The sequence below is a fragment of the Bos indicus x Bos taurus genome, chromosome 10, assembly GCF_003369695.1.
Source record: "Bos indicus x Bos taurus breed Angus x Brahman F1 hybrid chromosome 10, Bos_hybrid_MaternalHap_v2.0, whole genome shotgun sequence".
Classification (NCBI taxonomy): Eukaryota; Metazoa; Chordata; class Mammalia; order Artiodactyla; family Bovidae; genus Bos; species Bos indicus x Bos taurus.
In genome coordinates, this window is record NC_040085.1 from 68870402 (window position 1) to 68895008 (window position 24607).

At 36.2% G+C, this 24607-nt stretch overlaps 1 protein-coding gene across 1 annotated transcript in view; it reads right to left on the minus strand.

The window, feature by feature from the left end:
• KCNH5 (potassium voltage-gated channel subfamily H member 5) overlaps positions 1-24607 on the minus strand; it is a 393607-nt gene that overhangs the window by 135927 nt on the left and 233073 nt on the right. The window lies entirely within an intron of this gene.

Below are 24607 nucleotides of genomic sequence, written 5' to 3' on the forward strand. Positions count from 1 at the left end.
CTTTTCAATGTTCTTTCAGGCCTTTTCTCATTTTTTCACCTAAATGTAGGAGCTTCTCAAAGTTTGATCTTATTCTCTTTTCTCTTTCGTAGTTACAGTGTCATTTTGAGTTATCACAGCTAAATGCTTATGGCATTGTATATATTAATGGCTTCCAAATTTATATGTCCTATAAACATCAGAACTATACCTCTTCATGAAAGTGAAAGAGGAGAGTGAAAAAGTTGGCTTAAAGCTCAACATTCAGAAAACGAAGATCATGGCATCTGGTCCCATCACTTTATGGCAAATAGATGGGGAAACAGTGGAAACAGTGTCAGACTATTTTTTTGGGCTCCAAAACCACTGCAGATGGTGATTGCAGCCATAAAATTAAAAGACACTTACTCCTTGGAAGGAAAAGTTATGACCAACCTAGACAGCATGTTAAAAAGCAGAGACATTACTTTGCCAACAAAGGTCCGTCTCGTCAAGGCTAAAATCAAGACTGGTTTTTCCAGTGGTCATGTATGGATGTAAGAGTTGGACTGTGAAGAAAGCTGAGTGCTGAAGAATTGATGCTTTGGAACTGTGGTGTTGGAGAAGACTCTTGAGAATCCCTTGGACTGCAAGGGGATCCAACCAGTCCATTCTAAAGGAGATCAGCCCTGGATGTTCATTGGAAGGACTGATGCTGAAGCTGAAACTCCAGTACTTTGGCCACCTCATGTGAAGCGTTGACTCATTGGACAAGACTCTGATGCTGGGAGGGACTGGGGGCAGGAGGAGAAGGGGACAACAGAGGATGAGATGGCTGGATGGCATCACCGACTCAATGGACTTGAGTCTGAGTGAACTCCGGAGTTGGTGATGGACAGGGAGGCCTGGCGTGCTGCAATTCATGGGGTGACAAAGCGTTGGACACAACTGAGCGACTGAACTGAACTGACTGATACCTATTGATAAAATAAGTATTTACTGATCATATAACATGTACCAGTCACTAGGTGCTAATTATTTAGCAATGAACACAAGACACAAAACTCCTTGCCTGTGTGAAATGTTTATTTTAATAGTGACACAACAAATAAAGAAATGAACTATATATACAGTACTTAAGGTTGTGATAAGTTCTGTGAAGAAAATTAAATAAAAGAAGGGACCTAAAGACTCTAAGGGTAGAGATGCTGCAATTTTAAATAGGATAGAAATCAGCAATCTGACTAGAGATATAATAATCTTAAGCAGAGGTCAGCCAACTAAGACCTGAGAGCCAAATGCGGACTGCCACCTGTGTTTGGATGGCCAGTGAGCTAAGAATGGTTTTTACATTTTTAAGTGATTAGTGAAAAAAAGGAAAGTAATGTTTTATGACATGTTAAAATATATGAAATTCAAACTAATGTGACTATAAATAAGCTTTTATTGGGAAACAGCAATGTTCATTATTTACATTTTGTCTGCGGCTCTTTTCATGCTACAATTGCAAAGTTTAGTAGTTGAGACAAAGCCCACATGGCCCACAAACTCTAAACTTTGTACTTTCCTGTCCTTTCTATAAAAAACTTTGCTGATTCCCATCTTAATCAATAAACTCTCTTGTTTGCAAACAAAAGATTTGCATAACAACGTCCTCTTTGGGTCTAATGGCAGCAGAAAGTATTTTAGTGTTTAGGCAAATATGTTTTCTTCCTTTAATAGACATTATTTCTCTTTTTTAATTCAGCTTTCCAGAAAAACAAAATCTCAATAAGAGCAAGTTCAATAAAAATTAGACTTCAGGTGGTTGGACACCTACATTGTATTTAATCCTTTCCTTGTAAATGTATGTGGAAGTGTTTATGCATGCCTTATATTATTTTGTTTTATATTTGTTTTAATTTTATGAGAAGTCTAATTTTGTGTGAAAATATATGTATATATTAACAAAAAGGATACATTTGATACACTATTTTAAAAGGTTACCCTTAAGATTATAGTAACAAAACTGCCTTACCCTATTATGGTATTTGGAATTAAGGTGTTAAACTAGTACGAGCATGTGTCCAAATTCATGAGGAGGTATAGTGCTCCTGGTGATGAAAATATTTTCTTAATTTACGTAATATATAATATACAGTATAAAGAAAATATGTAGTATCATTTGAAAGACTTTTCTCAAATTTCTGTTTAAATAATTGTGCAGGAAGGTACAAAGTTATCTGGAAAATTCACTTCTGTGAAATAACTCATGCTTTCACACTGACATTTTTATGTATCATTGCCAATAGCAAACAAAAGTATATCAAGATTAAGTGATATCAGGTCACATGTTTTATTAGTTAGAAAGTAAATGTCATATAATTAAGACTTGGGGCTTTCTATCAGCTCTTCTGAATCTTCTATAATATACTTTAAAACTAAGCTATCAAAAAGGAAGAATTAGACTGGGTTTTTTTGTTCATTTGCTTGTTTATTTTGGTTTGTTTTTGTTTTTTAATATCTCTTTGTCTTACTTTTGAACCTTTTACAATAGCCCTCAAAATGTCAGATAAATGAAATTCTTCCTCTGTGAATTTGTAAGGAGATTTTACTACAAGAACTTTCTTAAAACCAATTAAAGATAAATCTACTATCAAATATACTAGCTCTGGTACTCTACTAAATTTTGATTACAGAATCAGGTCTTTTTCACTAGGTTTTCTACATAAGTAACAAGTTCGACGGTAGTACCCCTACTAATATATTCATTCTGTACTTTCTTATTGTGGTATTGTATGTTTCTTAGTTTAAGTAAGACCTTATGGCTTTCTGAAATCTGTTCATTAAAAAGTTTTTAAGGGAACTGAAGTTGTTAAAGGAATCTAAGAAAATAAAATTTGCATTTTTTTTCAGAGTACATACTAAACATCTGTAAAAATGAAAGCAGCTTTTCTTTACCCCAATACAAATACTTTTACAAATACAAATACAAGAACTTTTTTTTTCAGTATTGAAAACCCTGCTGCCGCTGCCACTGCTGCTCTCTAGTTGCTAAGTTGTGTTCGGATCTTTGTGGCCCCATGGACTGTAGCCCGCCAGGCTCCTCTGTCCATGGCATTTCCCAGGCAAGAACACTGGAGTAGGCTGCCATTTCCTTCTCCAGAGGATTTTTCTGACCCAGGGATTGAACCTGAGTCTCAGTATTAATCTAACATTCATCCCAATTTTAGGCAGCTTAAGCTCACTAAAATTTGAATTTTCATTGTTCTTTGTTGTAATTATACCAATTCAGTCAAATAAAATTACATATCTCCTATTGATAATTAAAAACAACACTTGTCACAATAATGCTATTAGTTTGCTTCAGGGTATTTACAAGGTAGTAGTCGAAAATCACCTCATTGTAACATGTACATATGTGGCTCAGACGGTACAGAACCCACTTTCAAGGCAGGAGACCTGGGTTGGAAAGATTACTGGGTTGGGAAGATCCCCTGGTGGAGGGCATGGCAACCCACTACAGTATTCTTGGCTGGAGAACCCCATAGACAAAGGTGCCTGGCGGGCTACAGTCCATGGGGTTGCAAAGAGCAACTACTCAGTTACAACTGAGCAACTACTCACAACACAGCACAAAATATACATAGTTCAGTTCAGATCAGTCACTCAGTCGTGTCTGACTCTTTCTGACCCCATGAATCGCAGCACACCAGGCCTCCCTGTCCATCCCCAACTCCAGGAGTTTACCCAAACTCATGTCCATCAAGTCAGTGATGCCATCCAGTCATCTCATCCTCTATTGTCCCCTTCTCCTCCCGCCCACAATCCCTCCCAGCAACAGGGTCTTTTCCAATGAGTCAACTCTTCACATGAGGTGGCCAATGTATTGGAGTTTCAGCTTCAGCATCAGTCCTTCCAATGAACACCCAGGACTGATCTCCTTTAGAATGGACTGGTTGGATCCCCTTGCAGTCCAAGGGATTCTCAAGAGTCTTCTCCAACACCACAGTTCCAAAGCATCAATTCTTCGGCACTCAGCTTTCTTCACAGTCCAACTCTCACATCCATACATGACCACTGGAAAAATCATAGCCTTGACAAGACTGACCTTTGTTGGCAAAGTAATGTCTCTGCTTTTTAATATGCTGTCTAGGTTGGTCATAACTTTCCTTCCAAGGAGTGTCTTTTAATTTCATGGCTGCAATCACCATCTGCAGTGATTCTGGAGCCCAAAAAAATAAAGTTTGACACTGTTTCCACTGTTTCCCCATCTATTTGCCATGAAGTGGTGGGACCAGGTGCTACGATCTTAGTTTTCTGAATGTTGAGCTTTAAGCCAACTTTTTCACTCTCCACTTTCACTTTCATCAAGAGGCTTTTTAGTTCCTCTTCACAAAGATTCAGTTAAATCACAGAGCACAGTAGATTTAGGAGTAGCACATTTACTCACCACTCTCAATGCAAGCAGAATCAGCCTTCTCTATGTTAAGAAAGAATACCAAAGATTTTTTTTTTAATTTCTTCTTTTACACTGAATGCTAACACTTCAAAATTATTTAGATTTTTATTAGGGATTAGAAAATATTAATAATTCACACAATTATTTTTCTGTGTCCCCCACTAGACTGTAGGTTTTTTAAAGCAAAGACCTTACCTATCTTGTTCAGCTTCATCGCCAGTGCCTGGTATAGTGTCTGGAACACAATAGGTTTAGATTGAGTGGTGCAGGGCAAAGAGCATGAAATTTGGAATTAGAACCCTAAGAAACAGAATCAAATTCTGACTCACCATTATATTCACTAAATGTGTGTTCTGTTACCCTTCAATTCTTGGTCTATACATTCTTCCAGGTTCTCCAGACCTGGGGGCCAAGTGCCACTTGGTATAATTATAAAAGATTATCAGTAGGTCAAAGAGAGTGAAATTGACTTAATCAGTCTGTTAGACTTGGAGTCCTGTAGAACACGCACTCTCCCACTCACCATTGCAATTCCAGAGACTAGAACAATATCTTTAATATAAATAGAGGTTTAATCAACATTTATTATTAAATACTGGAACAGGAAACAAATCTTTAATGTATTGATAAATACCAACCTACACATCAATATGTTTCTAAATATTTATGCTTTCTTAATAAAATTTCTCAGAATTTCACCTCCATTTAAAAAGAATTTTCCATTTTTCCTCTAACCATACAGTATTTTATTACAGTTAATAAAACATTATTAAATCAAAATCCCTCTAACAGAACATTTAAATGATAATGAAGTGCTACCATGAACAGTAAAGAGGATTTTGAGTTTGAGGTTTTAGTTTCATTTGCTTCTTTCCTTACCATATGGAAGGATGGTTCTCAAGGGTCTTGAGAATGGCTGAATAAATAACTTACTTCTAATCATACAGTGATTTATTGAAGTATATCAACCATTTAAAAATGCTAAAATTATGTAGCCATTGATTTAACTACTTTTCAAGGTACTCTGAAGTCAAGTAATAACTGTCAGATTAAATGGGCATAGTTCTCTTGAAGGTTCTTGCATTTAAATTGTGCCATTAAGCAAGAGGGATCTTAATGGAAACAATGGATATAACTCAGTGACTAGGCTGGCTTGTTTCTCCTCTTACAGTAACTGGTTTTCTCTCAGAAAACTGCTTTTGCTTTCCATTAATTTCTCATTTACTGTCAAGCTAAAGTTGGATACAAGGATTACAATATTAAACTATTAATTGAGACCCTATTTTCTGATTTTTCCTGATAAAAAGAAACTACTAACATTTCTCAAAAAAATCTTTCCAACATTTAATTTTGGAAATGGAAAGATCACTAAGCGTAATACCCTTCAAGTGTATCCATGTTGTTGCAAATATGTGGAATCTAAAAAAATAAAACCAGTGAATATAACATAAAAGAAACAAACCCACAGATGTAGAGAGCAAACTAGTGGTTACCAGTGGGAAGATGGAAGAGGGGAAGAGGAAAGACAGGGGAAAAGGATTATGAAGTACAAACTACCATGTACAAAATAATAAAACATATACTACTATGTATAAAATAAATAAGCTACAAGCATATACTATACAGACAGGGAATATAGCCAATATTTAAAATATTATAAATGAAGTATAACCTTTAAAAATTGCGAATCACTGTGTTGTATATCTGAAACTTATACTTATTACCAAATATACCTAAACTTAAAAACAATTTAAAGATCATGAAAGAATATATATTCTGAGACCAAATGAGTTTAAGTGATTGGTCATTCACTGGAAAATGGCAACTTGACTGGAAGGCCAGCTGACCAGAACTCAAGTCTCCCTACTGCATTTTGCACAAAATGCACAAAATCTAGCATTTTGTTCCTCATACTCACCTACACTACCTCCAGTTTGCACCCAAACTATGGAATTTTGATCTTCACATTGGCTTCTAAGAGTGGAACCTCTAACTCTGCAGTAGAAGATGTATTTCCAATATCTTTAATTGCTTCTCATGAGCTCACCACATTTCATCTGACAACCTGTACAAGTTTTCAGATGGCCTCAGTGGTATCTTTTAACTCTGAGATTATGACAATGCAACTCCAATCAAAAGCTAATGGGATTTATCTGTGGGGATATAGGAAGATGATAAGTATAAAGGATAGGGAAACACTGTTTCGAAATGTAAACATGTGAAAAAATAGGAACAAATAAGATGTGATAAGGAGATACTTGTCTACTAGATAACAATATGCAACAAGGGATACAGTGGTTAAAAGCATAGCATCTGTAGTATAGATCTGGTCCAAATCCAAGTTTCAATATGTGTGATCTAAAGCACAGCTGGTAAAGAAACCTCCTGCTATGCAGGAGACCTGGGTTCCATCCCTGGGTTGGGAAAATCCCCTGGAGAAGGGAAAGGCTACCCAATATTCTGGCCTGGAGAATTCCATGGGCTGTGTAGTCCATGGGGTCCCAAAGAGTCTGACACGACTGAGTGACTTTCACTTTCACTTTCAAGGCAGTCATTTACTCTCTTACAGCATAGTTTCCATATTAACAAATGGGAATGATTATGGTATTTATGTGTTGGAAAGAATAAAAATTCACATAATAAAACTGTCTATTATATTCATGAAGATTAAAAGAAGATCACTGCCTGCTCTTAACAATGTTATTCTGAAAAAGGACACACATAAACTTACGTTGGCTACAGCACATTTGATCTTTTAGGAGAAATAAACAATAAAAATAATATAAACTTTAAAATGTGCGTACCCTTTGACTGACAAGTTCCATTCTCAGTGTTTACCTTAATATAACTCTAAGCCATCTTAAATACCCAATACTAGGATATTGATAAACTATGACATATTCTTTAAACAGACTACGAATGGGTAGGTAGCATATAAGTGAAAGTGACGCTCAGTGGTGTCTGACTCTTTGCGACCCTACGGACTATACAATCCATGGAATTCTCCAGGCCAGAATACTGGAGTGGGTAGCCTTTCCTTTCTCCAGGGGATCTTCCCAACCCAGGTTTCAAACCCAGGTCTCCCACATTGCAGATGGATTCTTTACCAGCTGAGCCACAAAAGAAGCTCAAGAATACTGGAGTGGGTAGCATATAAAATAAAGCATTTCATAAAATCACACAGCATAAATGTGGCAAGCTATATTCCTGTGAATGGTAGGATTATGGGTGATTTATAATAGTTTATTCTTTCTCTAGCTCTCATTTCTTATTCTATATAACAGTCATGTATCTCTATTAAATAAACATTTGGGGGAAAATGGTTAGAAAAAATATTTTTCTTCTAACATTTATCCATCCATGGTAGAAATGATGATAACAGAATGTTTAAAGTCTACTCTGGTCATTAATGTATTCTCTAATACTTGTCTACAAAAGCAGCAGGCCTATTTATAAACAAATATATGCTAATTAGTTTAATCAGAATTGGAGTACAAAGGTAGTCAATATGTTCCCATATGTATTGTTACTGCTTTTAGAATAAGATTTTTAGCCAATATGAATGTTCAGTTCAAACTATTTGATAGCATATAGAATGTACAATTTAGGTAAACTTAATTATTGATTTGAGTAATTAATGGACTAAACAGATCTTTGCTTTTTCTTCTTTTTTTTCCCCCATTTTCTGACCAATCAGTTGAAGATAAGCACATAACTAATTTGAGTTTCATTATAAAATTCATGAAGTTTCCTTTTGTAACAAACTTTTATGCCCAAATTTTATTTCTTTCTCTATTGCCTTCTTTAACCCACATCTTCCAATCTAAAGTATATTTACTCTCTCTCCTTTTATTTTTAAATATTCTATAGCTCCCTGTATTGTATTTCAAGTGGCCTCACAATTTGGAATCACACACTTATCTCTGTGGTTATTTAAGCCTTTCCTCTCACAATAAACTCAGAGCAACACAAAAGCAGAAACTATGTTTATTTCATTTACTACTCCATAGCAATTACAACAATATCCTACAAAACTATGTTTTCCTTTTCTTTCTATCAACTTGATTTACAATATAATTGTTTCAGGTGCGTAACACAGTGATTCAAAATGTTTATAGATTATACTCAATTTAAAGTTATTATAAAATACTGACTATATTCCTTGTGCTGCATAATACATCCTTTTAGGTTATTTATTTTATGCATAGTAGTTTATACCTCTTAATCTTCTATCACTATGTTTCCCCTGCAGCCTTCCCTCTCCCCACCAATAAAAGTAGTTTCCTCTCTGTGAGTTTGTTTGTTATATTCATTTGCTTTGTTTTTTAGGCTGCATATATAAGGTGAAAACATACAGTACTTGTCTCTTTCTATCTGACTTACTTCACTAAGTGCAATATCCTCCAGTTACCCCCATGTTGCTGAAAATGGTAAAATTTCGATCTTTTTATGGCTGAGTAGTATTCCATTGTGTGTGTGTGTTTGTGTATGTGTATGGCATGTCATCTTTATTCATTCACATGTCAATGAACATTTAGATCACTTCCATGCCTTGGCTGCAGTACATAGTGCTGCTATAAACACTGAGGCACATGTATCTTTACAAATTAAGTGTTTCTCTTTTCTTTGGATACGTACCCTGGAGAACAATTGCTAAATTATATATTAATAACAGTTCTATGTTTAGTTTGTTGAGGAACCTCCATACTGTTTTTTATAGTGTCTGTATCAATTTACATTCCCACCAACAATCTATAAGGGTTCACTTTTCTCTACAACCTTGCTAACTTTTGTTATTTCTGGTCTTTTTGATAACAGCCATTCTGATGGGTATGAGGTGATATCTCATTGCTGTTTTGAATTGCATTTCTCTAATGCTTAGCAATGTTGAGCATCTTTTCATGTGCCTGCTGGTCACATACATGTCTTCTCTGGAAAAACATATATTCAGATCTTCATATACCTTTTAATCAAGTTGTTTTATATTTTTATATTAAACTGTATAGGCAATTAATATATTTTGGGTATTTCTTTCTAAGGTAACAGCATTCTTCCCCAACTGGCTATGTCTCAATAGAGAACGATGTTATATATTTTTGGTATTTCTTAACAGCTATATCATTTGCAAATATTTCCATTCAGTAGATAATTTTTTCATTTTATTGATGTTTTCCTTTTGTATGTAAAAATGTTTAGGTTTAATTAGGCCTCATTTGTTAATACTTGCTTGTTTCATTTGCCTTAGGAGACAGATCCAATAAGAATATTGCTACAACTTATATCAAAGAGTTTTCTTCCTATCTTTTCTTCTGGGAGTTTTATGGTTTCCAGTCTTATAGATCTTTAAACCATTTTGAGTATTTTTTTATATGGTGTGAGGAAATGTTCTAATTTCATTCTTTTATATGTGACTGACCAGTTTCCCCAGCATCACTTATTGAAGACTGTCTTTTCCACAAAATTTTTAAGTTTTTTACTGCTTTGGAGTTCACTTTATTTTTATTGGAATATAATTACTTTACAATGCTGTATTGGTTTCTGGTGTACAATATTGTGAATCAACCAGATATATACATATATCCTCTTCCTCTTGTGCCTCCCTCCCACCCCCCAACTCCACCCCTCTAGATCATCCATTGTGTATTCTTGCCTCCTCTGTTGTAGATTAACCTATTACAGGTGTGTGGGTTTATTTCTAGGCTCTCTATTCCATTCCATTGATTTCTAAGTCTGTTTTTGTTTCAGTACAATACTATTTTGATTACTGTAGCTCTGTAGTATAGTCTGAATTAAAGGAGTGTGATACTTCCAGCTCTGTTCTCCTTTCTCAAGACTGCTTTTGTCTACTGGGTCTTCTGTGTTTCCATACAAATTTTTGAGATTATTTGGTCTAGTTATGTGAAAAAAAAAAAAACAACTTGGTATTTTGATAGGAACTGCACTGAATCTGTATATTGCTTTGGATGGTATGGTCATATTAGCAACATTAATTCTTCCAATTCATGAACATAGTATATATTTCCATCTGTTTGAGTTGTCTTCAGTTTCTTTCATCAGTATCTTAAAATTTTCCAAGTACAAATCTTTCATCTCCTTAGTTAGATTTATTCCTAGGTATTTTGTCCTTTTTGATAGGATTGTTTTATTATTTTCTCTTTCTGATAGTTTGTTGTTGTTGTTGTTGTTCAGTCACCCAGTTGTGTCCAACTCTTTGTGACCCCGTGGACTGCAGCATGCCAGGCTTCCCTGCTCTTCACCATTTTCCAAATATTGTTCAAACTCATGTCTCCTGAGTCAGGGATACCATCCAACCATCTCATCCTTGGTCGTCCCCTTCTCCTCCCACCTTCAATCTTTCCCAGCATCAGGGTCTTTTCCAATAAGTCAGTTCTTTGCATCAGGTGGCCAAAGTAATAGAGCTTCAGCTTCAGCTTTAGCATCAGTCCTTCCAATGAATATTCAGGGCTGATTTCCTTTAGGATTGACTAGTTTGATCGCCTTGCTGTCCAAGTTTATTGTTAATGAATAGAAATGTAACAGATATTTGTATATCAATTTTGTATTCTACAACTTTACCAAATTCATTGATGAGGTGTAGTGTTTTTTTGCAGGTATCTTTAGGATTTTTTATGTATAGTATCATGTCATCTGCAAAAAGTGACAATTTTACCTCTTTTCCGATTTGTATTCCTATAATTTCTTTTTCTTGCCTGGTGACTGTGGCCAGAATTTCCAATAGTATGTTGAATAAAAGTGGAGAAAGTGAGCATCCTTGTCTTATTCCTGATTTTAGTGTAAATGTTTTCAGCTTTTTACCATTCAGTATGATGTTAGCTTCTGGCTTATCATGCTGCTGCTGCTGCTGCTAAGTCGCTTCAGTCGTGTCCGACTCTGTGCGACCCCAGAGAAGGCAGCCCACCAGGCTTCCCCGTCCCTGGGATTCTCCAGGCAAGAACACTGGAGTGGGTTGCCATTTCCTTCTCCAATTCCGGCTTATCATAATGGCCCTTAATATGTGAAGTTTGTTCCTTCTGTACAAACTTTTTGGAGTTTTTCCATAAATGGATGTTGAATTTTGTTGAATTCACAAGCTTTTTCTACATCTATAGAGATTATCATCATATGACTTTTTATTCTTTAATTTTTTTTCTTTTTTTTAAATTTTATTTTATTTTTAAACTTTACATAATTGTATTAGTTTTGCCAAATATCAAAATGAATCTGCCACAGGTATACATGTGTTCCCCATCCTGAACCCTCCTCCCTCCTCCCTCCCCATACCATCCCTCTGGGTCGTCCCAGTGCACTAGCCCCAAGCATCCAGTATCGTGCATCAAACCTGGACTGGCAACTCGTTTCTTACATGATATTTTACATGTTTCAATGTCATTCTCCCAAATCTTCCCACCCTCTCCCTCTCTAACAGAGTCCATAAGACTGTTCTAAACATTCGAATCATAGGGGTTCCAGAAGAAGAAGACAAAAAGAAAGACCATGAGAAAATACTTGAGGAGATAATAGTTGAAAACTTCCCTAAAATGGGGAAGGAAATAATAACCCAAGTACAAGAAACCCAAAGAGTCCCAAACAGGATAAACCCAAGGAGATACACCCCAAGACACATATTAATCAAATTAACAAAGATCAAACACAAAGAACAAATATTAAAAGCAGCAAGGGAAAAACAACAAATAACACACAAGGGAATTCCCATAAGGATAACAGCTGATCTTTCAATAGAAACTCTTCAAGCCAGAGGGAATGGCAAGACATACTTAAAATGATGAAAGAAAATAACCTACAGCCCAGATTATTGTACCCAGCAAGGATCTCATTCAAGTATGAAGGAGAAATCAAAAGCTTTTCAGACAAGCAAAAGCTGAGAGAATTCTGCACCACCAAACCAGCTCTCCAACAAATACTAAAGGATATTCTCTAGACAGGAAACACAAAAATGGTGTATAAACTCGAACCCAAAACAATAAAGTAAATGGCAACGGGATCATACTTATCAGTAATTACCTTAAACGTAAATGGGTTGAATGCCCCAACCAAAAGACAAAGACTGGCTGAATGGATACAAAAACAAGACCCCTACATATGTTGTCTACAAGAGACCCACGTCAAAACAGGGGACACATACAGACTGAAAGTGAAGGGCTGGAAAAAGATTTTCCATGCAAATAGGGACCAAAAGAAAGCAGGAGTAGCAATACTTATATCAGATAAAATAGACTTTAAAACAAAGGCTGTGAAAAGAGACAAAGAAGGTCACTACATAATGATCAAAGGATCAATCCAAGAAGAAGATATAACAATTATTCTTTCATTTTTTAATGATAGATCATAACATTTGATCTGTGAATACTGAACCAACCTGGCATCTATAGGATAAATCCCACTTGATTGTGGTGTATGATCCTTTTTATATACTGTTGAATTTGATTTAGGGTTGAATTTGATTCATCGGATGAATTCATTGAATTCATTCATAGAATGAATTTGAAAGCATTCCTTCCTCTGCAAATTTCTGAAACAGTTTGAGAAGGGTAGATTAACACCTGAACATTTTCTAAATATTTGGTATAATTGAGCAATAAAGTCATTTAGACCTGGACTTTTGTTTGCTGGGAATTTTTTTTTATTACTGATTCAGTTTCATTACTGGAAATTTGCTTGTTCATATGTTCTAGTTCCTCCTGGTTCAGTCTTAGAAGATTGTACATTTTATAGGAAACTGTCCATTTCCTCTTAGGTGTCTACTTTATTGGCATATAATTATTTGTAGTAACCTCATATGATCCTTTACATTTCTGTGATGTTGGGTGTAACTTCCTTTTCATTACTGATTTTATTGATTCAGGCCTTCTTACTTTGTTTCTTGTTATGACTGGCTAAAGGTTTATCAGTTTTGCTTATCTTTTCAAAAAACCATCTTTTTGTTTACTAAAAAAATTTTTTTCAGTCTCTATTTAATTTTTCCTGCTCTAATCTTTATGACTTCTTTTCTTCTACTAACTTTGGGGTTTGTTTTTTCTTGTTTTACTAGTATAAGGTTCAGTTCAGTTCAGTTCAGTCGCTCAGTCGTGTCTGACTCTTTGTGACATTTTCTTGTCTCCTAAAGTAGGCTTATATTGCTATATACTTCCCTCTTACCACTGCTTTTCCTGTATCCCATAGACTTTAGATTGCTGTGTACTCATTTAATTTGTCTCAGGGTATTTTTTTTTTTAATTTCTTCTTTGAATTATACATCATTCACTTGTTTAGTAGCATACTGTTTAGACTTCCTGTGTTTGTATATTTTTTGCAATTTTATTTTGTAGTTGATTTCTAGTCTCAAAGTATTATGGTCAGGAAAGATGCTTGATATGATTTTAATCCTCTTAAATTTACTGAAACTTTTGTGAACTATCATATGATCTATCTTGGAGAATGTAAAATCATGTTTCCCTTTGATGTGGATATAAATTTTAAAAGATAGCCATTTTCCTTTTTGTAAATTTTACCATAGCATTGATGCTTCCTTAATTGATGTCTTCTATGTCTTGGAGATAGCCCAGCAGAAATCAGGGAAATGAAAACTTCCACAAGGAAGTTTGAGATATAAAGAAATATGAAAGTATTAATTAATACTTTAAGTACTAATAAAAGTGTTAATTAATATAGGAAAAGAAGAGAATGTTGAAAGGTCTCAACACAGATCAATACCCAAAAGAAGGAAAATTTAGAGAAAGATGCTAAATTGCACAGCAATATGTCTCTCTCCTTAACTCCAGGAACATGCGCAGAGGAGGGAATGAAGCAGCATCTCAGGCAATTGTCAGTGAACAACTAGAGGAATTTCTTTCTTAAACAACAAATATCCATTCTCTTGTAATGTATTTATTCTGTTTGCTCCACCCTCTTGCTGCCTTCTGCTGTGCCAGACAGGGCTGATCACAGTTATCTAGCACTACTAATAAAGAAGCTAAAAATAGCTTTTTATACTTCGTAGACTATGAATGACCAAAATAAAAAACTATCATCCTGAGCTAAAAAATAGACATTTTTTAGTCATTATCATAAAAACCAGGAAAGAGATGGGAAAGCAGACAAAGTGTGGAAAGTCACAGGTCCTGAAATAAAAAATAAAACAGACATGCTGGAGTGTGAAGTCAAGTGGGCCTTAAGAAGCATCACAAAGCAAGTAGAGGTGGTGGAATTCCAGCTGAGTTATTTCAAATCCTAAAAGATCATGCTGTTAAAGTGCTGCACTCAAAACTATTAAAGAGATGGGAATACCAGACAACCTTACCTGCCTCCTGAGAAACCTGTATGTAGGTCAAGAAGCAACAGACATGGAAAGATGGACTGGTTCCAAACTGGAAAAGGAATACATCAAGGCTGTATATTGTCATTCTGCTTATTTAACTTATATGCAGAGCACATCATGCAAAATGCTGAGCTGGATGAAGCATAAGCTGGAATCAAGATTGCTGGGAGAAATGTCAATAACATCAGATATGCGGATGACATCACCCTAACTGCAGAGAGCAAAGAGGAAGTAGAGCCCCTTGATGAAGGTGAAAGCGGAAAGTCAAAAGGCTGGCTTAAAATTCAACATCCAGAAAATGAAGATCATGGAATCCAGTCCCATCACTTCATGGCAAATAGATGGGGAAATGATGAAAACAGTGACAGACTGTTTTCTTGGGCTCCAAAAGCACTGTGGATGGTGACTGCAGCCATGAAATTAAAAGACACTTGCTCCTTGGAAGAAAGGGTCTGACAAAACCTAGACAGTGTATTAAAAAGCAAAGACTACTTTTTCGATAAAGGTCAATACAGTCAAAGCTATGGTTTTTCCAGTGGTCATGTATGGATATGAGAGTTGGACCATAAAGAAGCCTGAAGAATCGATGCTTTTGAAATGTGGTGTTAGAGAAGACTCTTGAGAGTCCCTTGAACTTCAGCAAAATCAACCCAGTCCATCCTAAAGGAAATCAACCCTGAATATTCACTGGAAGGACTGATGCTGAAGCTGAAGCTCCAATACTTTGGCCACCTGATGCAAAGAGCCGATTCAGTAGAAAAGACCCTATTGCTAGGAAAGATTGAAGGCAAGAGGAGAAAGGGATGACAGAGGATGAGATGGTTGGATGGCATCCCCAACTCAGTTGACATGAATTTGAGCAAGCTCAGTGAATGGTAAAAGAATGGGCAGCCTGGCATGCTGCAGTCCATGATGTCACAAATAACTGGACATGACTGAGTGACTGAACAACAGTATCAACAACAACAGAAATAATGGAAGTGGAAGGTCTTTTTAAAGTTTATTTTATAAAATCCAACCATTCAGGAAGCAATAGTTAGAACTGGACATGGAACAACAGACTGGTTCCAAATAGGAAAAGGAGTACATCAAGGCTGTATATTGTCACCATGCTTATTTAACTTATATGCAAAGTACATCATGAGAAACGCTGGACTGGAAGAAACACAAGCTGGAATCAAGATTGCTGGGAGAAATATCAATAACCTCAGATATGCAGATGACATGACCCTTATGGAAGAAAGTGAAGAGGAACTAAAAAGCCTCTTGATGAAAGTGAAAGTGAAGAGTGAAAAAGTTGGCTTAAAGCTCAACATTCATAAAACGAAGATCATGGCATCTGGTCCCATCACTTCATGGGAAATAGATGGGGAAACAGTGGAAACAGTGTCAGACTTTATTTTTCTGGGCTCCAAAATCACTGCAGATGGTGACTGCAGTCATGAAATTAAAAGACGCTTACTCCTTGGAAGGAAGTTATGACCAACCTAGATAGCATATTCAAAAGCAGAGACATTACTTTGCCAACAAAGGTTCATCTAGTCAAGGCTATGGTTTTTCCTGTGGTCATGTATGGATATGAGAGTTGGACTGTGAAGAAGGCTGAGGGCCGAAGAATTGATGCTTTTGAACTGTGGTGTTGGAGAAGACTCTTGAGAGTCCCTTGGACTGCAAGGAGATCCAACCAGTCCATTCTGAAGGAGATCAGCCCTGGGATTTCTTTGGAAGGAATGATGCTAAAGCTGAAACTCCAGTACTTTGGCCACCTCATGCGAAGAGTTGACTCATTGGAAAAGACTCTGATGCTGGGAGGGATTGGGGGCAGGAGGAGAAGGGGACGACAGAGGATGAGATGGCTGGATGGCATCACTGACTCAATGGACGTGAGTCTGAGTGAACTCCAGGAGTTGGTGATGGACAGGGAGGCCTGGCGTGCTGCGATTCATGGGATCACAAAGAGCGGGACATGACTGATCAACTGAACTGAACCTTTATCTAATACACTGCAAAAATTGTAGGAAACAGCATAATATCATTCATAAAATAAGTATTTTGATGGTCATTTCTACAGATTTGCTGTAGTAAGTTTAGAAAGTTTAAGAACAGAGCAATCAAGGTGGCTTAGTACAAAATAATTAGTTTACAAACACCTACTCATACTGTAACACCACCTTCAACATTCATGGATTCATTCATTATTTTTTTTCACCGAAGTCCAAAATATATTTATTTTCATTCATGGCATATGTATATAGAAATATTTTATTCATCCAAATTGTCCTTCAACTGAAGTTCTATTTTCATCTATATTTAAAGAAAACAGTATGCAGTGAATAACAAGCAAAGACTACGATTAAAAATGGTGCCATGCATAACCTAATTCTTATAGTTTATGATTGGTAAAGGAAGAAATCAAAAGTAACCACAATAAATGAAATTATTTGATATTGTGTATTATTGCTTATCTTATGCAAGCCCTATGTGCACACTTTTCATACTCTAACCAAGTGATAGTAATCTCTATTGTGGATGTGAGTTTCATAAAAGCATTGAAAGCAATTCTCATATCAAGATGAATCTAGGCTACTGAGCAAATCACCAGTGGTCTTATATGAACAACTCCTTCTCATTCCTGGACTATAATTATCAAAGGATTCCTCAGTCCCTTCCTCAGAGGCTATGACAAGAATGTTGAGAGAATGAAATACAAACTAGCCCACTCTAATGCACTAAGGTAATTTCAACATGATACACAAATAGTGCACTTAATATTATTCTTAGAGAATGATTTGAGCCACTCTGGTTTTAACCTGTTATGCAATGTCTCCCTACCATTTGGAGGAAAATAATACTGCCTACTACATGACACATACAAAATTTACTACTAAGTGTATTAGCTAACAATAAAATAAAGCTGACATTGGAGCACTATTAAAATATTTCAAAAGCCATGACACATCAAATATAACTTGATGTTTCAAATTACTATCACAGAAAATATTACTTAAAATTCCTATCTACTTACAATGTTTCTAGTTAACCCTTGAATGGTATTTTGGTTAACTTCTGATTCATTAAAGGAAAAATATAATTGAGGTTTTAGATAAAGTCTACTTTTTCAGCTAATGCCTTCACGTCAGCTAGAAAAGTGTGAACGCTTACCCTGTAGTTTTTCAGAAGGTAACAACTGAGAAGCACATGCACACATGACAATAATTAAGTTTCCTTGCCATGTTAAGGTATAGATAGAAAAGTCATAGTTTTCAGATATTTGAAGCATGTTACTTTCACACAACAGGCTGAAGTGTAGTTTCCTAAAATAATAGACTACCCAAAGTCTCTTTTGCTCAACAAGCAGTTTAGTTAAAAACCATAGGGGAAAAAAAAAAATGCTACTTGTCCCGTGGGCCTGGCCTGGCTTAGCTCCATCAGAGATTCTGAATCCTCAAGATTGTTTTTAAGATGGTGTTTGTTATGCCACATTGGTAAAACCAGTTAGTTTCATGTGTAAACTACAGCCATTAGATGTACTAATAAAAATTGTTGAGAAATAATTATTGAATCATTATTGGATTTTATTATATAATATTCAATAAAGGGTCTCTTGAATATATGTTTTTGAATTGTAAAACGGCTATGATATTTAATAGTACTCTAAATCATTCAGATACAATTAGCATGTAATTTTAGTGTCAGGACCTCAAAATTCACTTTGCACTGTTCTGTCTATATTCTTTACTGGCAGGGAGTTAATTTCTGCCTGATGCAGACAGAGCATTGCATCTTTAAATACTTCAAATATCTCAGGTTACCCATCATACCTCTTTCCAAAATCTTTAATTAGCCAAACTAAGTATTCATATTTCTTTTAACTATTCATCTTATAACAAGATTCCCAGAAATTTATGTTATCATGATTATCTCTCATAAGTGTACTGTCATTTGATAATATTTCTTTAAAATATTCAGCTAAACATAATATTTTCCCTATAATATGACTAGCATGGACTACATTGGGATGATTATTACCTCCCTTGCTGCTACTACCGCTGCTAAGTCACTTCAGTTGTGTCCAACTCTGTGCGACCCCATAGACGGAAGCCCACCAGGCTCCCCCGTCTCTGGGATTCTCCAGGCAAGAACACTGGAGTGGGTTGCCATTTCCTTCTCCAATGCGTGAAAGTGAAGTCGCTCAGTCCTGTCCAACTCTTAGCAACCCCATGGACTACAGCCTACCAGGCTCTTCCATCCATGGGATTTTCCAGGCAAGAGTACTGGAGTGGGGTGTCAGTGCCTTCTCCGTACCTCCCTTGACCCAAATGCAAAAGTCCTATTAATTCATCTTAAGATCAATTCAGTTTTGTTTAACTATCTTCACATGTGTATGCTTACATGGCATCTTTAACCAGGTGAGGCTCTTTTTAGAAAGCTAGTTTCTTCACTCGGGTTCAGCTATGCATTGCTATAGAGACTTCTTGAAGTATTTAAATAATTTAAATATTGAACCAAGATAATGACACCATGAATATATAAGAATGTCATCCCTGTTTTTCACATTTAGGAATACAAAGAAATATTTAGACAGGCTTTTCTAAATTGAAAAACATGTATAAAAGTAAACAAAAGAAAGTTAATTTGTAGAAAAATGTATATATTGCCTACTATATTTGGAAGAAGTAAAATGCTTCTGTGATAAATACGCTATAAAAATAATCCAATATTTTAACATATTCAAAATCTTTATATTCTAAATTTAAATTCTTTATATTCTAAAGGCATAAATCTGCCTGAATGTTTTGCATAATTCTGCCAGAACTTTTCATATAATGGGATCTGCCTACTGATACTTCATGCTTATTACAAAACACATGAAACAAGAAATTAAGACCAAAGAACTTTTTTCTTATTGAGATTTGTCAAAGAATATATTAGAAAAAAACATATTAAGACCGTGGAAAATAAAAAACTGTAAGGTTTTAAACTATATCCTACAAAACAAGCAGAAAATAAATCCAGTATTATGAGAAATATATGGTCCCACATAATACAAGTAGTATATTTTTTCATATAGTCCTAAAGCTGAAAATTAAACTCTCTAGGCATTTACGTCGTTTAAATTATTTCTCAGAAAAGTTACCTCAAACCGTCAGATAGATTTTTTTAGGTTTAACTATCATCATTTCTATCCCTCCCCCATAATTTGCTCTTTCCCTTTTAAATCCTCTCATCCCCCCATTTCTCTTGTCTTTTAAGTGCACAGAATGTTATCAAGTAGCAAAGGCCAGAGGATGGATTTTGGTTACTGAATTTTAAAAAACTGAAGAAACTATAGTAATTAGTTGTCAATAAAATACTTTCAACCAAATAAAATTAATCTAGATACTGTTCTATATTTTTTAATTTCCTAAGGCAAACTTTCATGATAAAAATGCTACAACTTCACATCAGTACTGATCTTAATGCCATAACTTATATTAGAGAAAGCATTATTCACAAAAGACAAGTTAAGACTGAATTAAATTACAGTGATTAATTTGCTTGTAGGTTTAAAGCCAAATTCAAAAAAAATCTATAAAACTAAATATGTGGAAGTGGTAGAATGAAATCTCAGTCACTGGGGTGAAGGTTTTCTCTAATTAGCTGCAATGCATCATTAAATTCTATAGCACCAGCAGCTGAAAAATATATATAGCTGTTTTAAAACTAACAAGAGAAACATTAGAACAAAGATTTTGTTTCACACATTATTGTGTTCCAGAAGATAATACTGAATTGGGTAGTAGCCATTCCCTTCTCTAGGTGATCTTCCTGACCCAGGGATCAAACCTGGGTCTCCTGCATTGCAGACAGATTTTTTTTTAAGATCTGAGCCACCAGAGGAGCCCAGTATCAAACAGCATAACTCTTAAAAACCAGGTGCAGTATACTAAGGCTATCTTCAAGTAAATCCATATTTCTAAGATTATTTCTACAACTATAAGATTTATGGATTACTGTCATCAAACTTTCATTTTCTTTCTTCTATCCTATTATAACAGGCTCAACCAATGTCATTCCTATTATCAAAAGTAAAGATGAATTATATAACAGATAGATACATGGATGGATGAATGGATGGATGGATGGATTAGATAAATAAGATGAAAAGAGAGATGAGAGTAACAGAAAAGATAGAAAGCTTTATTATGAAAGCCAAATAAGCTTATTGGTTGCCATTTTGAAAATAATTTATAAACGGACAGGGGAGGATGCACAGATCAATCATCTGGCTACAAAATAACACACGTGGGACAAAAGAGAGTGACTTCAACCAAGTAACAGCAATGGAGGTGGTGAGAAACAGAGATGGAGCCAACAGGATTTTGGTGGAAGTTTCAACGTAGGAGGTTTGTCCTAAACAACTGAGGGATGGAGTTTCCATTAACTGCACCAGGGAAGAATGTCACTGGAGTCGGTTTACGGGAGATGATTAGCAGTTCAGTTCTGAACAACTTCATTGGCTATAAGTAGGCAGTCAAGTTTGGAAAACTCAGCAGTGGCCACAGGACTGGAAAAGGCCAGTTTTCATTCCAATCCCAAAGAAAGGCAATGCCAAAGAATGCTCAAACTACCGCACAATTGCACTCATCTCACATGCTATTAAAGAATGCTCAAAATTCTCCAAGCCAGGCTTCAGCAATATGTGAACCATGAACTTCCAGATGTTCAAGCTGGTTTTTGAAAAGGCAGAGGAACCAGAGATCAGATTGCCAACATCCACTGGATCATGGAAAAAGCAAGAGAGTTCCAGAAAAACATCTATTTCTGCTTTATTGACTATGCCAAAGCCTTTGACTGTGTGGATCACAATAAACTGTAGAAAATTCTGAAAGAGATGGGAATACAGGACCACCTGACCTGCCTCTTGAGAAACCTGTATGCAGGTAAGGAAGCAACAGTTAGAACTGGACATGGAACAACAGACTGGTTCCAAATAGGAAAAGGAGTACATCAAGGCTGTATATTGTCACCCTGCTTATTTAACTTATATGCAGAGTACATCATGAGAAATGCTGGGCTGGAGGAAGCAGAAACTGGAATCAAGATTGCCGGGAGAAATATCAATAACCTCAGATATGCAGACGATACTACCCTTATGGCAGAAAATGAAGAGGAACTAAAGAGCCTCTTGATAAAAGTGAAAGACGAGAATGAAAAAATTGGCTTAAAGCTCAACATTCAGAAAACTAAGAGCATGGCATCCGGTCCCATCACCTCATGGCAAATAGAGGGAGAAACAATGGAAACAGTGGCTGACTTTATTTTTCTGGGCTCCAAAATCACTGCGGATGGTGACTGCAGCCATGAAATTAAAAGACACTTACTCCTTGGAAGGAAAGTTATAACCAACCTAGACAGCATATTAAAAAGCAGAGACATTACTTTGCCAACAAATGTCCATCTAGTCAAGGCTATGGTTTTTCCAGTAGTCATGTATGGATGTGAGAGTTGGACTATAAAGAAAGCTGAGTGCCAAAAAATTGATGCTTTTGAACTGTGGTGTTGGAGAAGACTCCTGACAGTCCCTTGGACTGCAAGGAGATCCAACCAGTCCATCCTAAAGGAGATCAGTCCTGGGTGTTCATTGGAGGGACTAATGTTGAAGCTGAAACTCCAATACTTTGGCCACCTGATGCGGAGAGCTGACTCATTTGAAAAGACCCTGATGCTGGGAAAGATGGAAGGCGACAGAAGAAGGGGACAACAGAGGATTAGATGGTTTGATGGCATCACCGACACAATGGACATTGGTTTGAGTGGACTCTGGGAGTTGATGATAGACAGGGAGGCCTGGAGTGCTGCAGTTCATGGCGTCGCAAAGAGTAGGACACGACTCAGCAACTGAACTGAACTGAATTCACCGTAATATTTTTATTTATTTCTTTAAAAATATTTTCATGTGAATAAAAATTCTATTTTGATTTTAATATTAACTTCATGTTTTTTCCCTAACATCCATTTTCCATCAATATTCTACCAATCAGAAGTACATTCCTGTGACCACAAATAGTGAATAGCAAACAACCAAAAAAATGTCTATACTAAAACTACATTGTGGATGCACTTCCATATGCACCCAATGCCAGTGTATTATACCCTAACTGTATCATGAAGCAGACAGGTGAGTAGGTACTAGAGGGGAAGCTTGTGAGAATCTGTTGATTCCATTATTACACTAACCTAGCATCTGGGAATTCAGAGAAAGAGAAAGGAACTCAAAGATCAGATCTGCATCAGATCTGTGGCATAGGCTCTGGGTTTATGTAAAGAGCTATCATTCCAACATTTTACTGATGTTTTCTGTCAGCTACCATAAGACCCCCCTGAATTTTCTGGAAAGAAAAGCTTCTGACCAAGATACTGATTGACAAGGTAGATGGTTGCCTCTGAGCTCAGTTTCACTGAGTGTGGACCTCAAAGAATATCCTGCATTTGGCAATTTAAACACTGATTCTCACATGCACCTCTGAGGAAGATTCTTTTCCTTCTTTGGATTCCCTCACTAATAACCTTATATCAGTTCAGGCACACATTAATCAAATTCCACAGATGTGCAATTTGTCCTTTCCCCTCTGTGGTCACATATTCCACATTAAGGGACCATTTAATTGCATCTTGCAAACTGTGGAAAAATGAGCAAATATCACCCTCCTTCATAATTCTTCCACACAGCTATCCTCCAGAATCTCACTTCACTCTCTGCAGACTTCCCTCCTTCAACTCTTACTTTTCAAGTCCATTCCCTTCAACTCCCCTCAGCCGTTCTGCCCCTAACAACACCCGTTCTGGCTGAAAATTTCCTACTTACTTCATGAAATTCCCCTAACTAAAAATCTATTTTGTTTGTTGGTTCTTTCACCATGACACTGAAAGGTGCTTGTTGAGAAGGTCTGAAAGAAATACTATGTCAACCTCCTATGATTAAAAACACAAAATTTGTGGGAAATGGCAAGGAATATTATGTGCTCATTTGTTGTTCATTCGTTCAGTCATGTCCAACTCTTTGGGACCCCATGAACTGCAGCATACCAAGCCTCTCTGTCTTTCACCATCTCCTGGAGCTTGCTCAAATTCATGTCCATTGAGTCAGTGATGCCATCCAATCCTCTGTCATCCCCTTCTCTTCCTGCCTTCAATCTTTCCCAGCACCAGGGTCTTTTCTAATGAGTCAGTTCTTTGCATTAGCTGGCCAAAGTATTGGAGCTTCAGCTTCAGCATCAGTCTTTCCAATGAATATTTGGGACTGATCTCCTTTAGGATGGACTGGTTGGATCTCCTTGCAGTCCAAGGGACTTGCAAGAGTCTTCTCCAACACCACAGTTCAAAAGCATCAATTCTTCAGCGCTCAGCCTTCTTTATGGTCCAACTCTCACATCCATACATGACTACTGGAAAAACTATAGCTTTGACTATGGATTTTTGTTGGCCAAGTTATATGCTGATTACCATATGTCAAAAATCAGTACCTAAAAATAAAGCCTTCATCAATGCTTATAAAATGAAATAGTTCAAGATCAGTTTTCTCTAAAATTGTTATATGCAAGCCTTACTTGTCATTCTCTATGTTTGATGTGAATCAGCTGGGTATAGGAAGTAAGGACTTTTTAATTTTACTTTATTTATCACGAAAGGACTTTGATTTCTTCTTTCACCCTGGTATATGTTAGATGGTAAAAATTTAGAGATTCCATAAAAAGACAAGAAAGAAATTAGGAATGTCAGGTGGATTACAGAGGTGGTATTCATTTCATGTTTTGTAAGGAAATGGGGAAAACAAAGAACTTTAAGTTGCATTATAAAACAGAAATGAGAGAAGATGAATTTAAGTAGAGGGTAAAATAGAAGACATATAA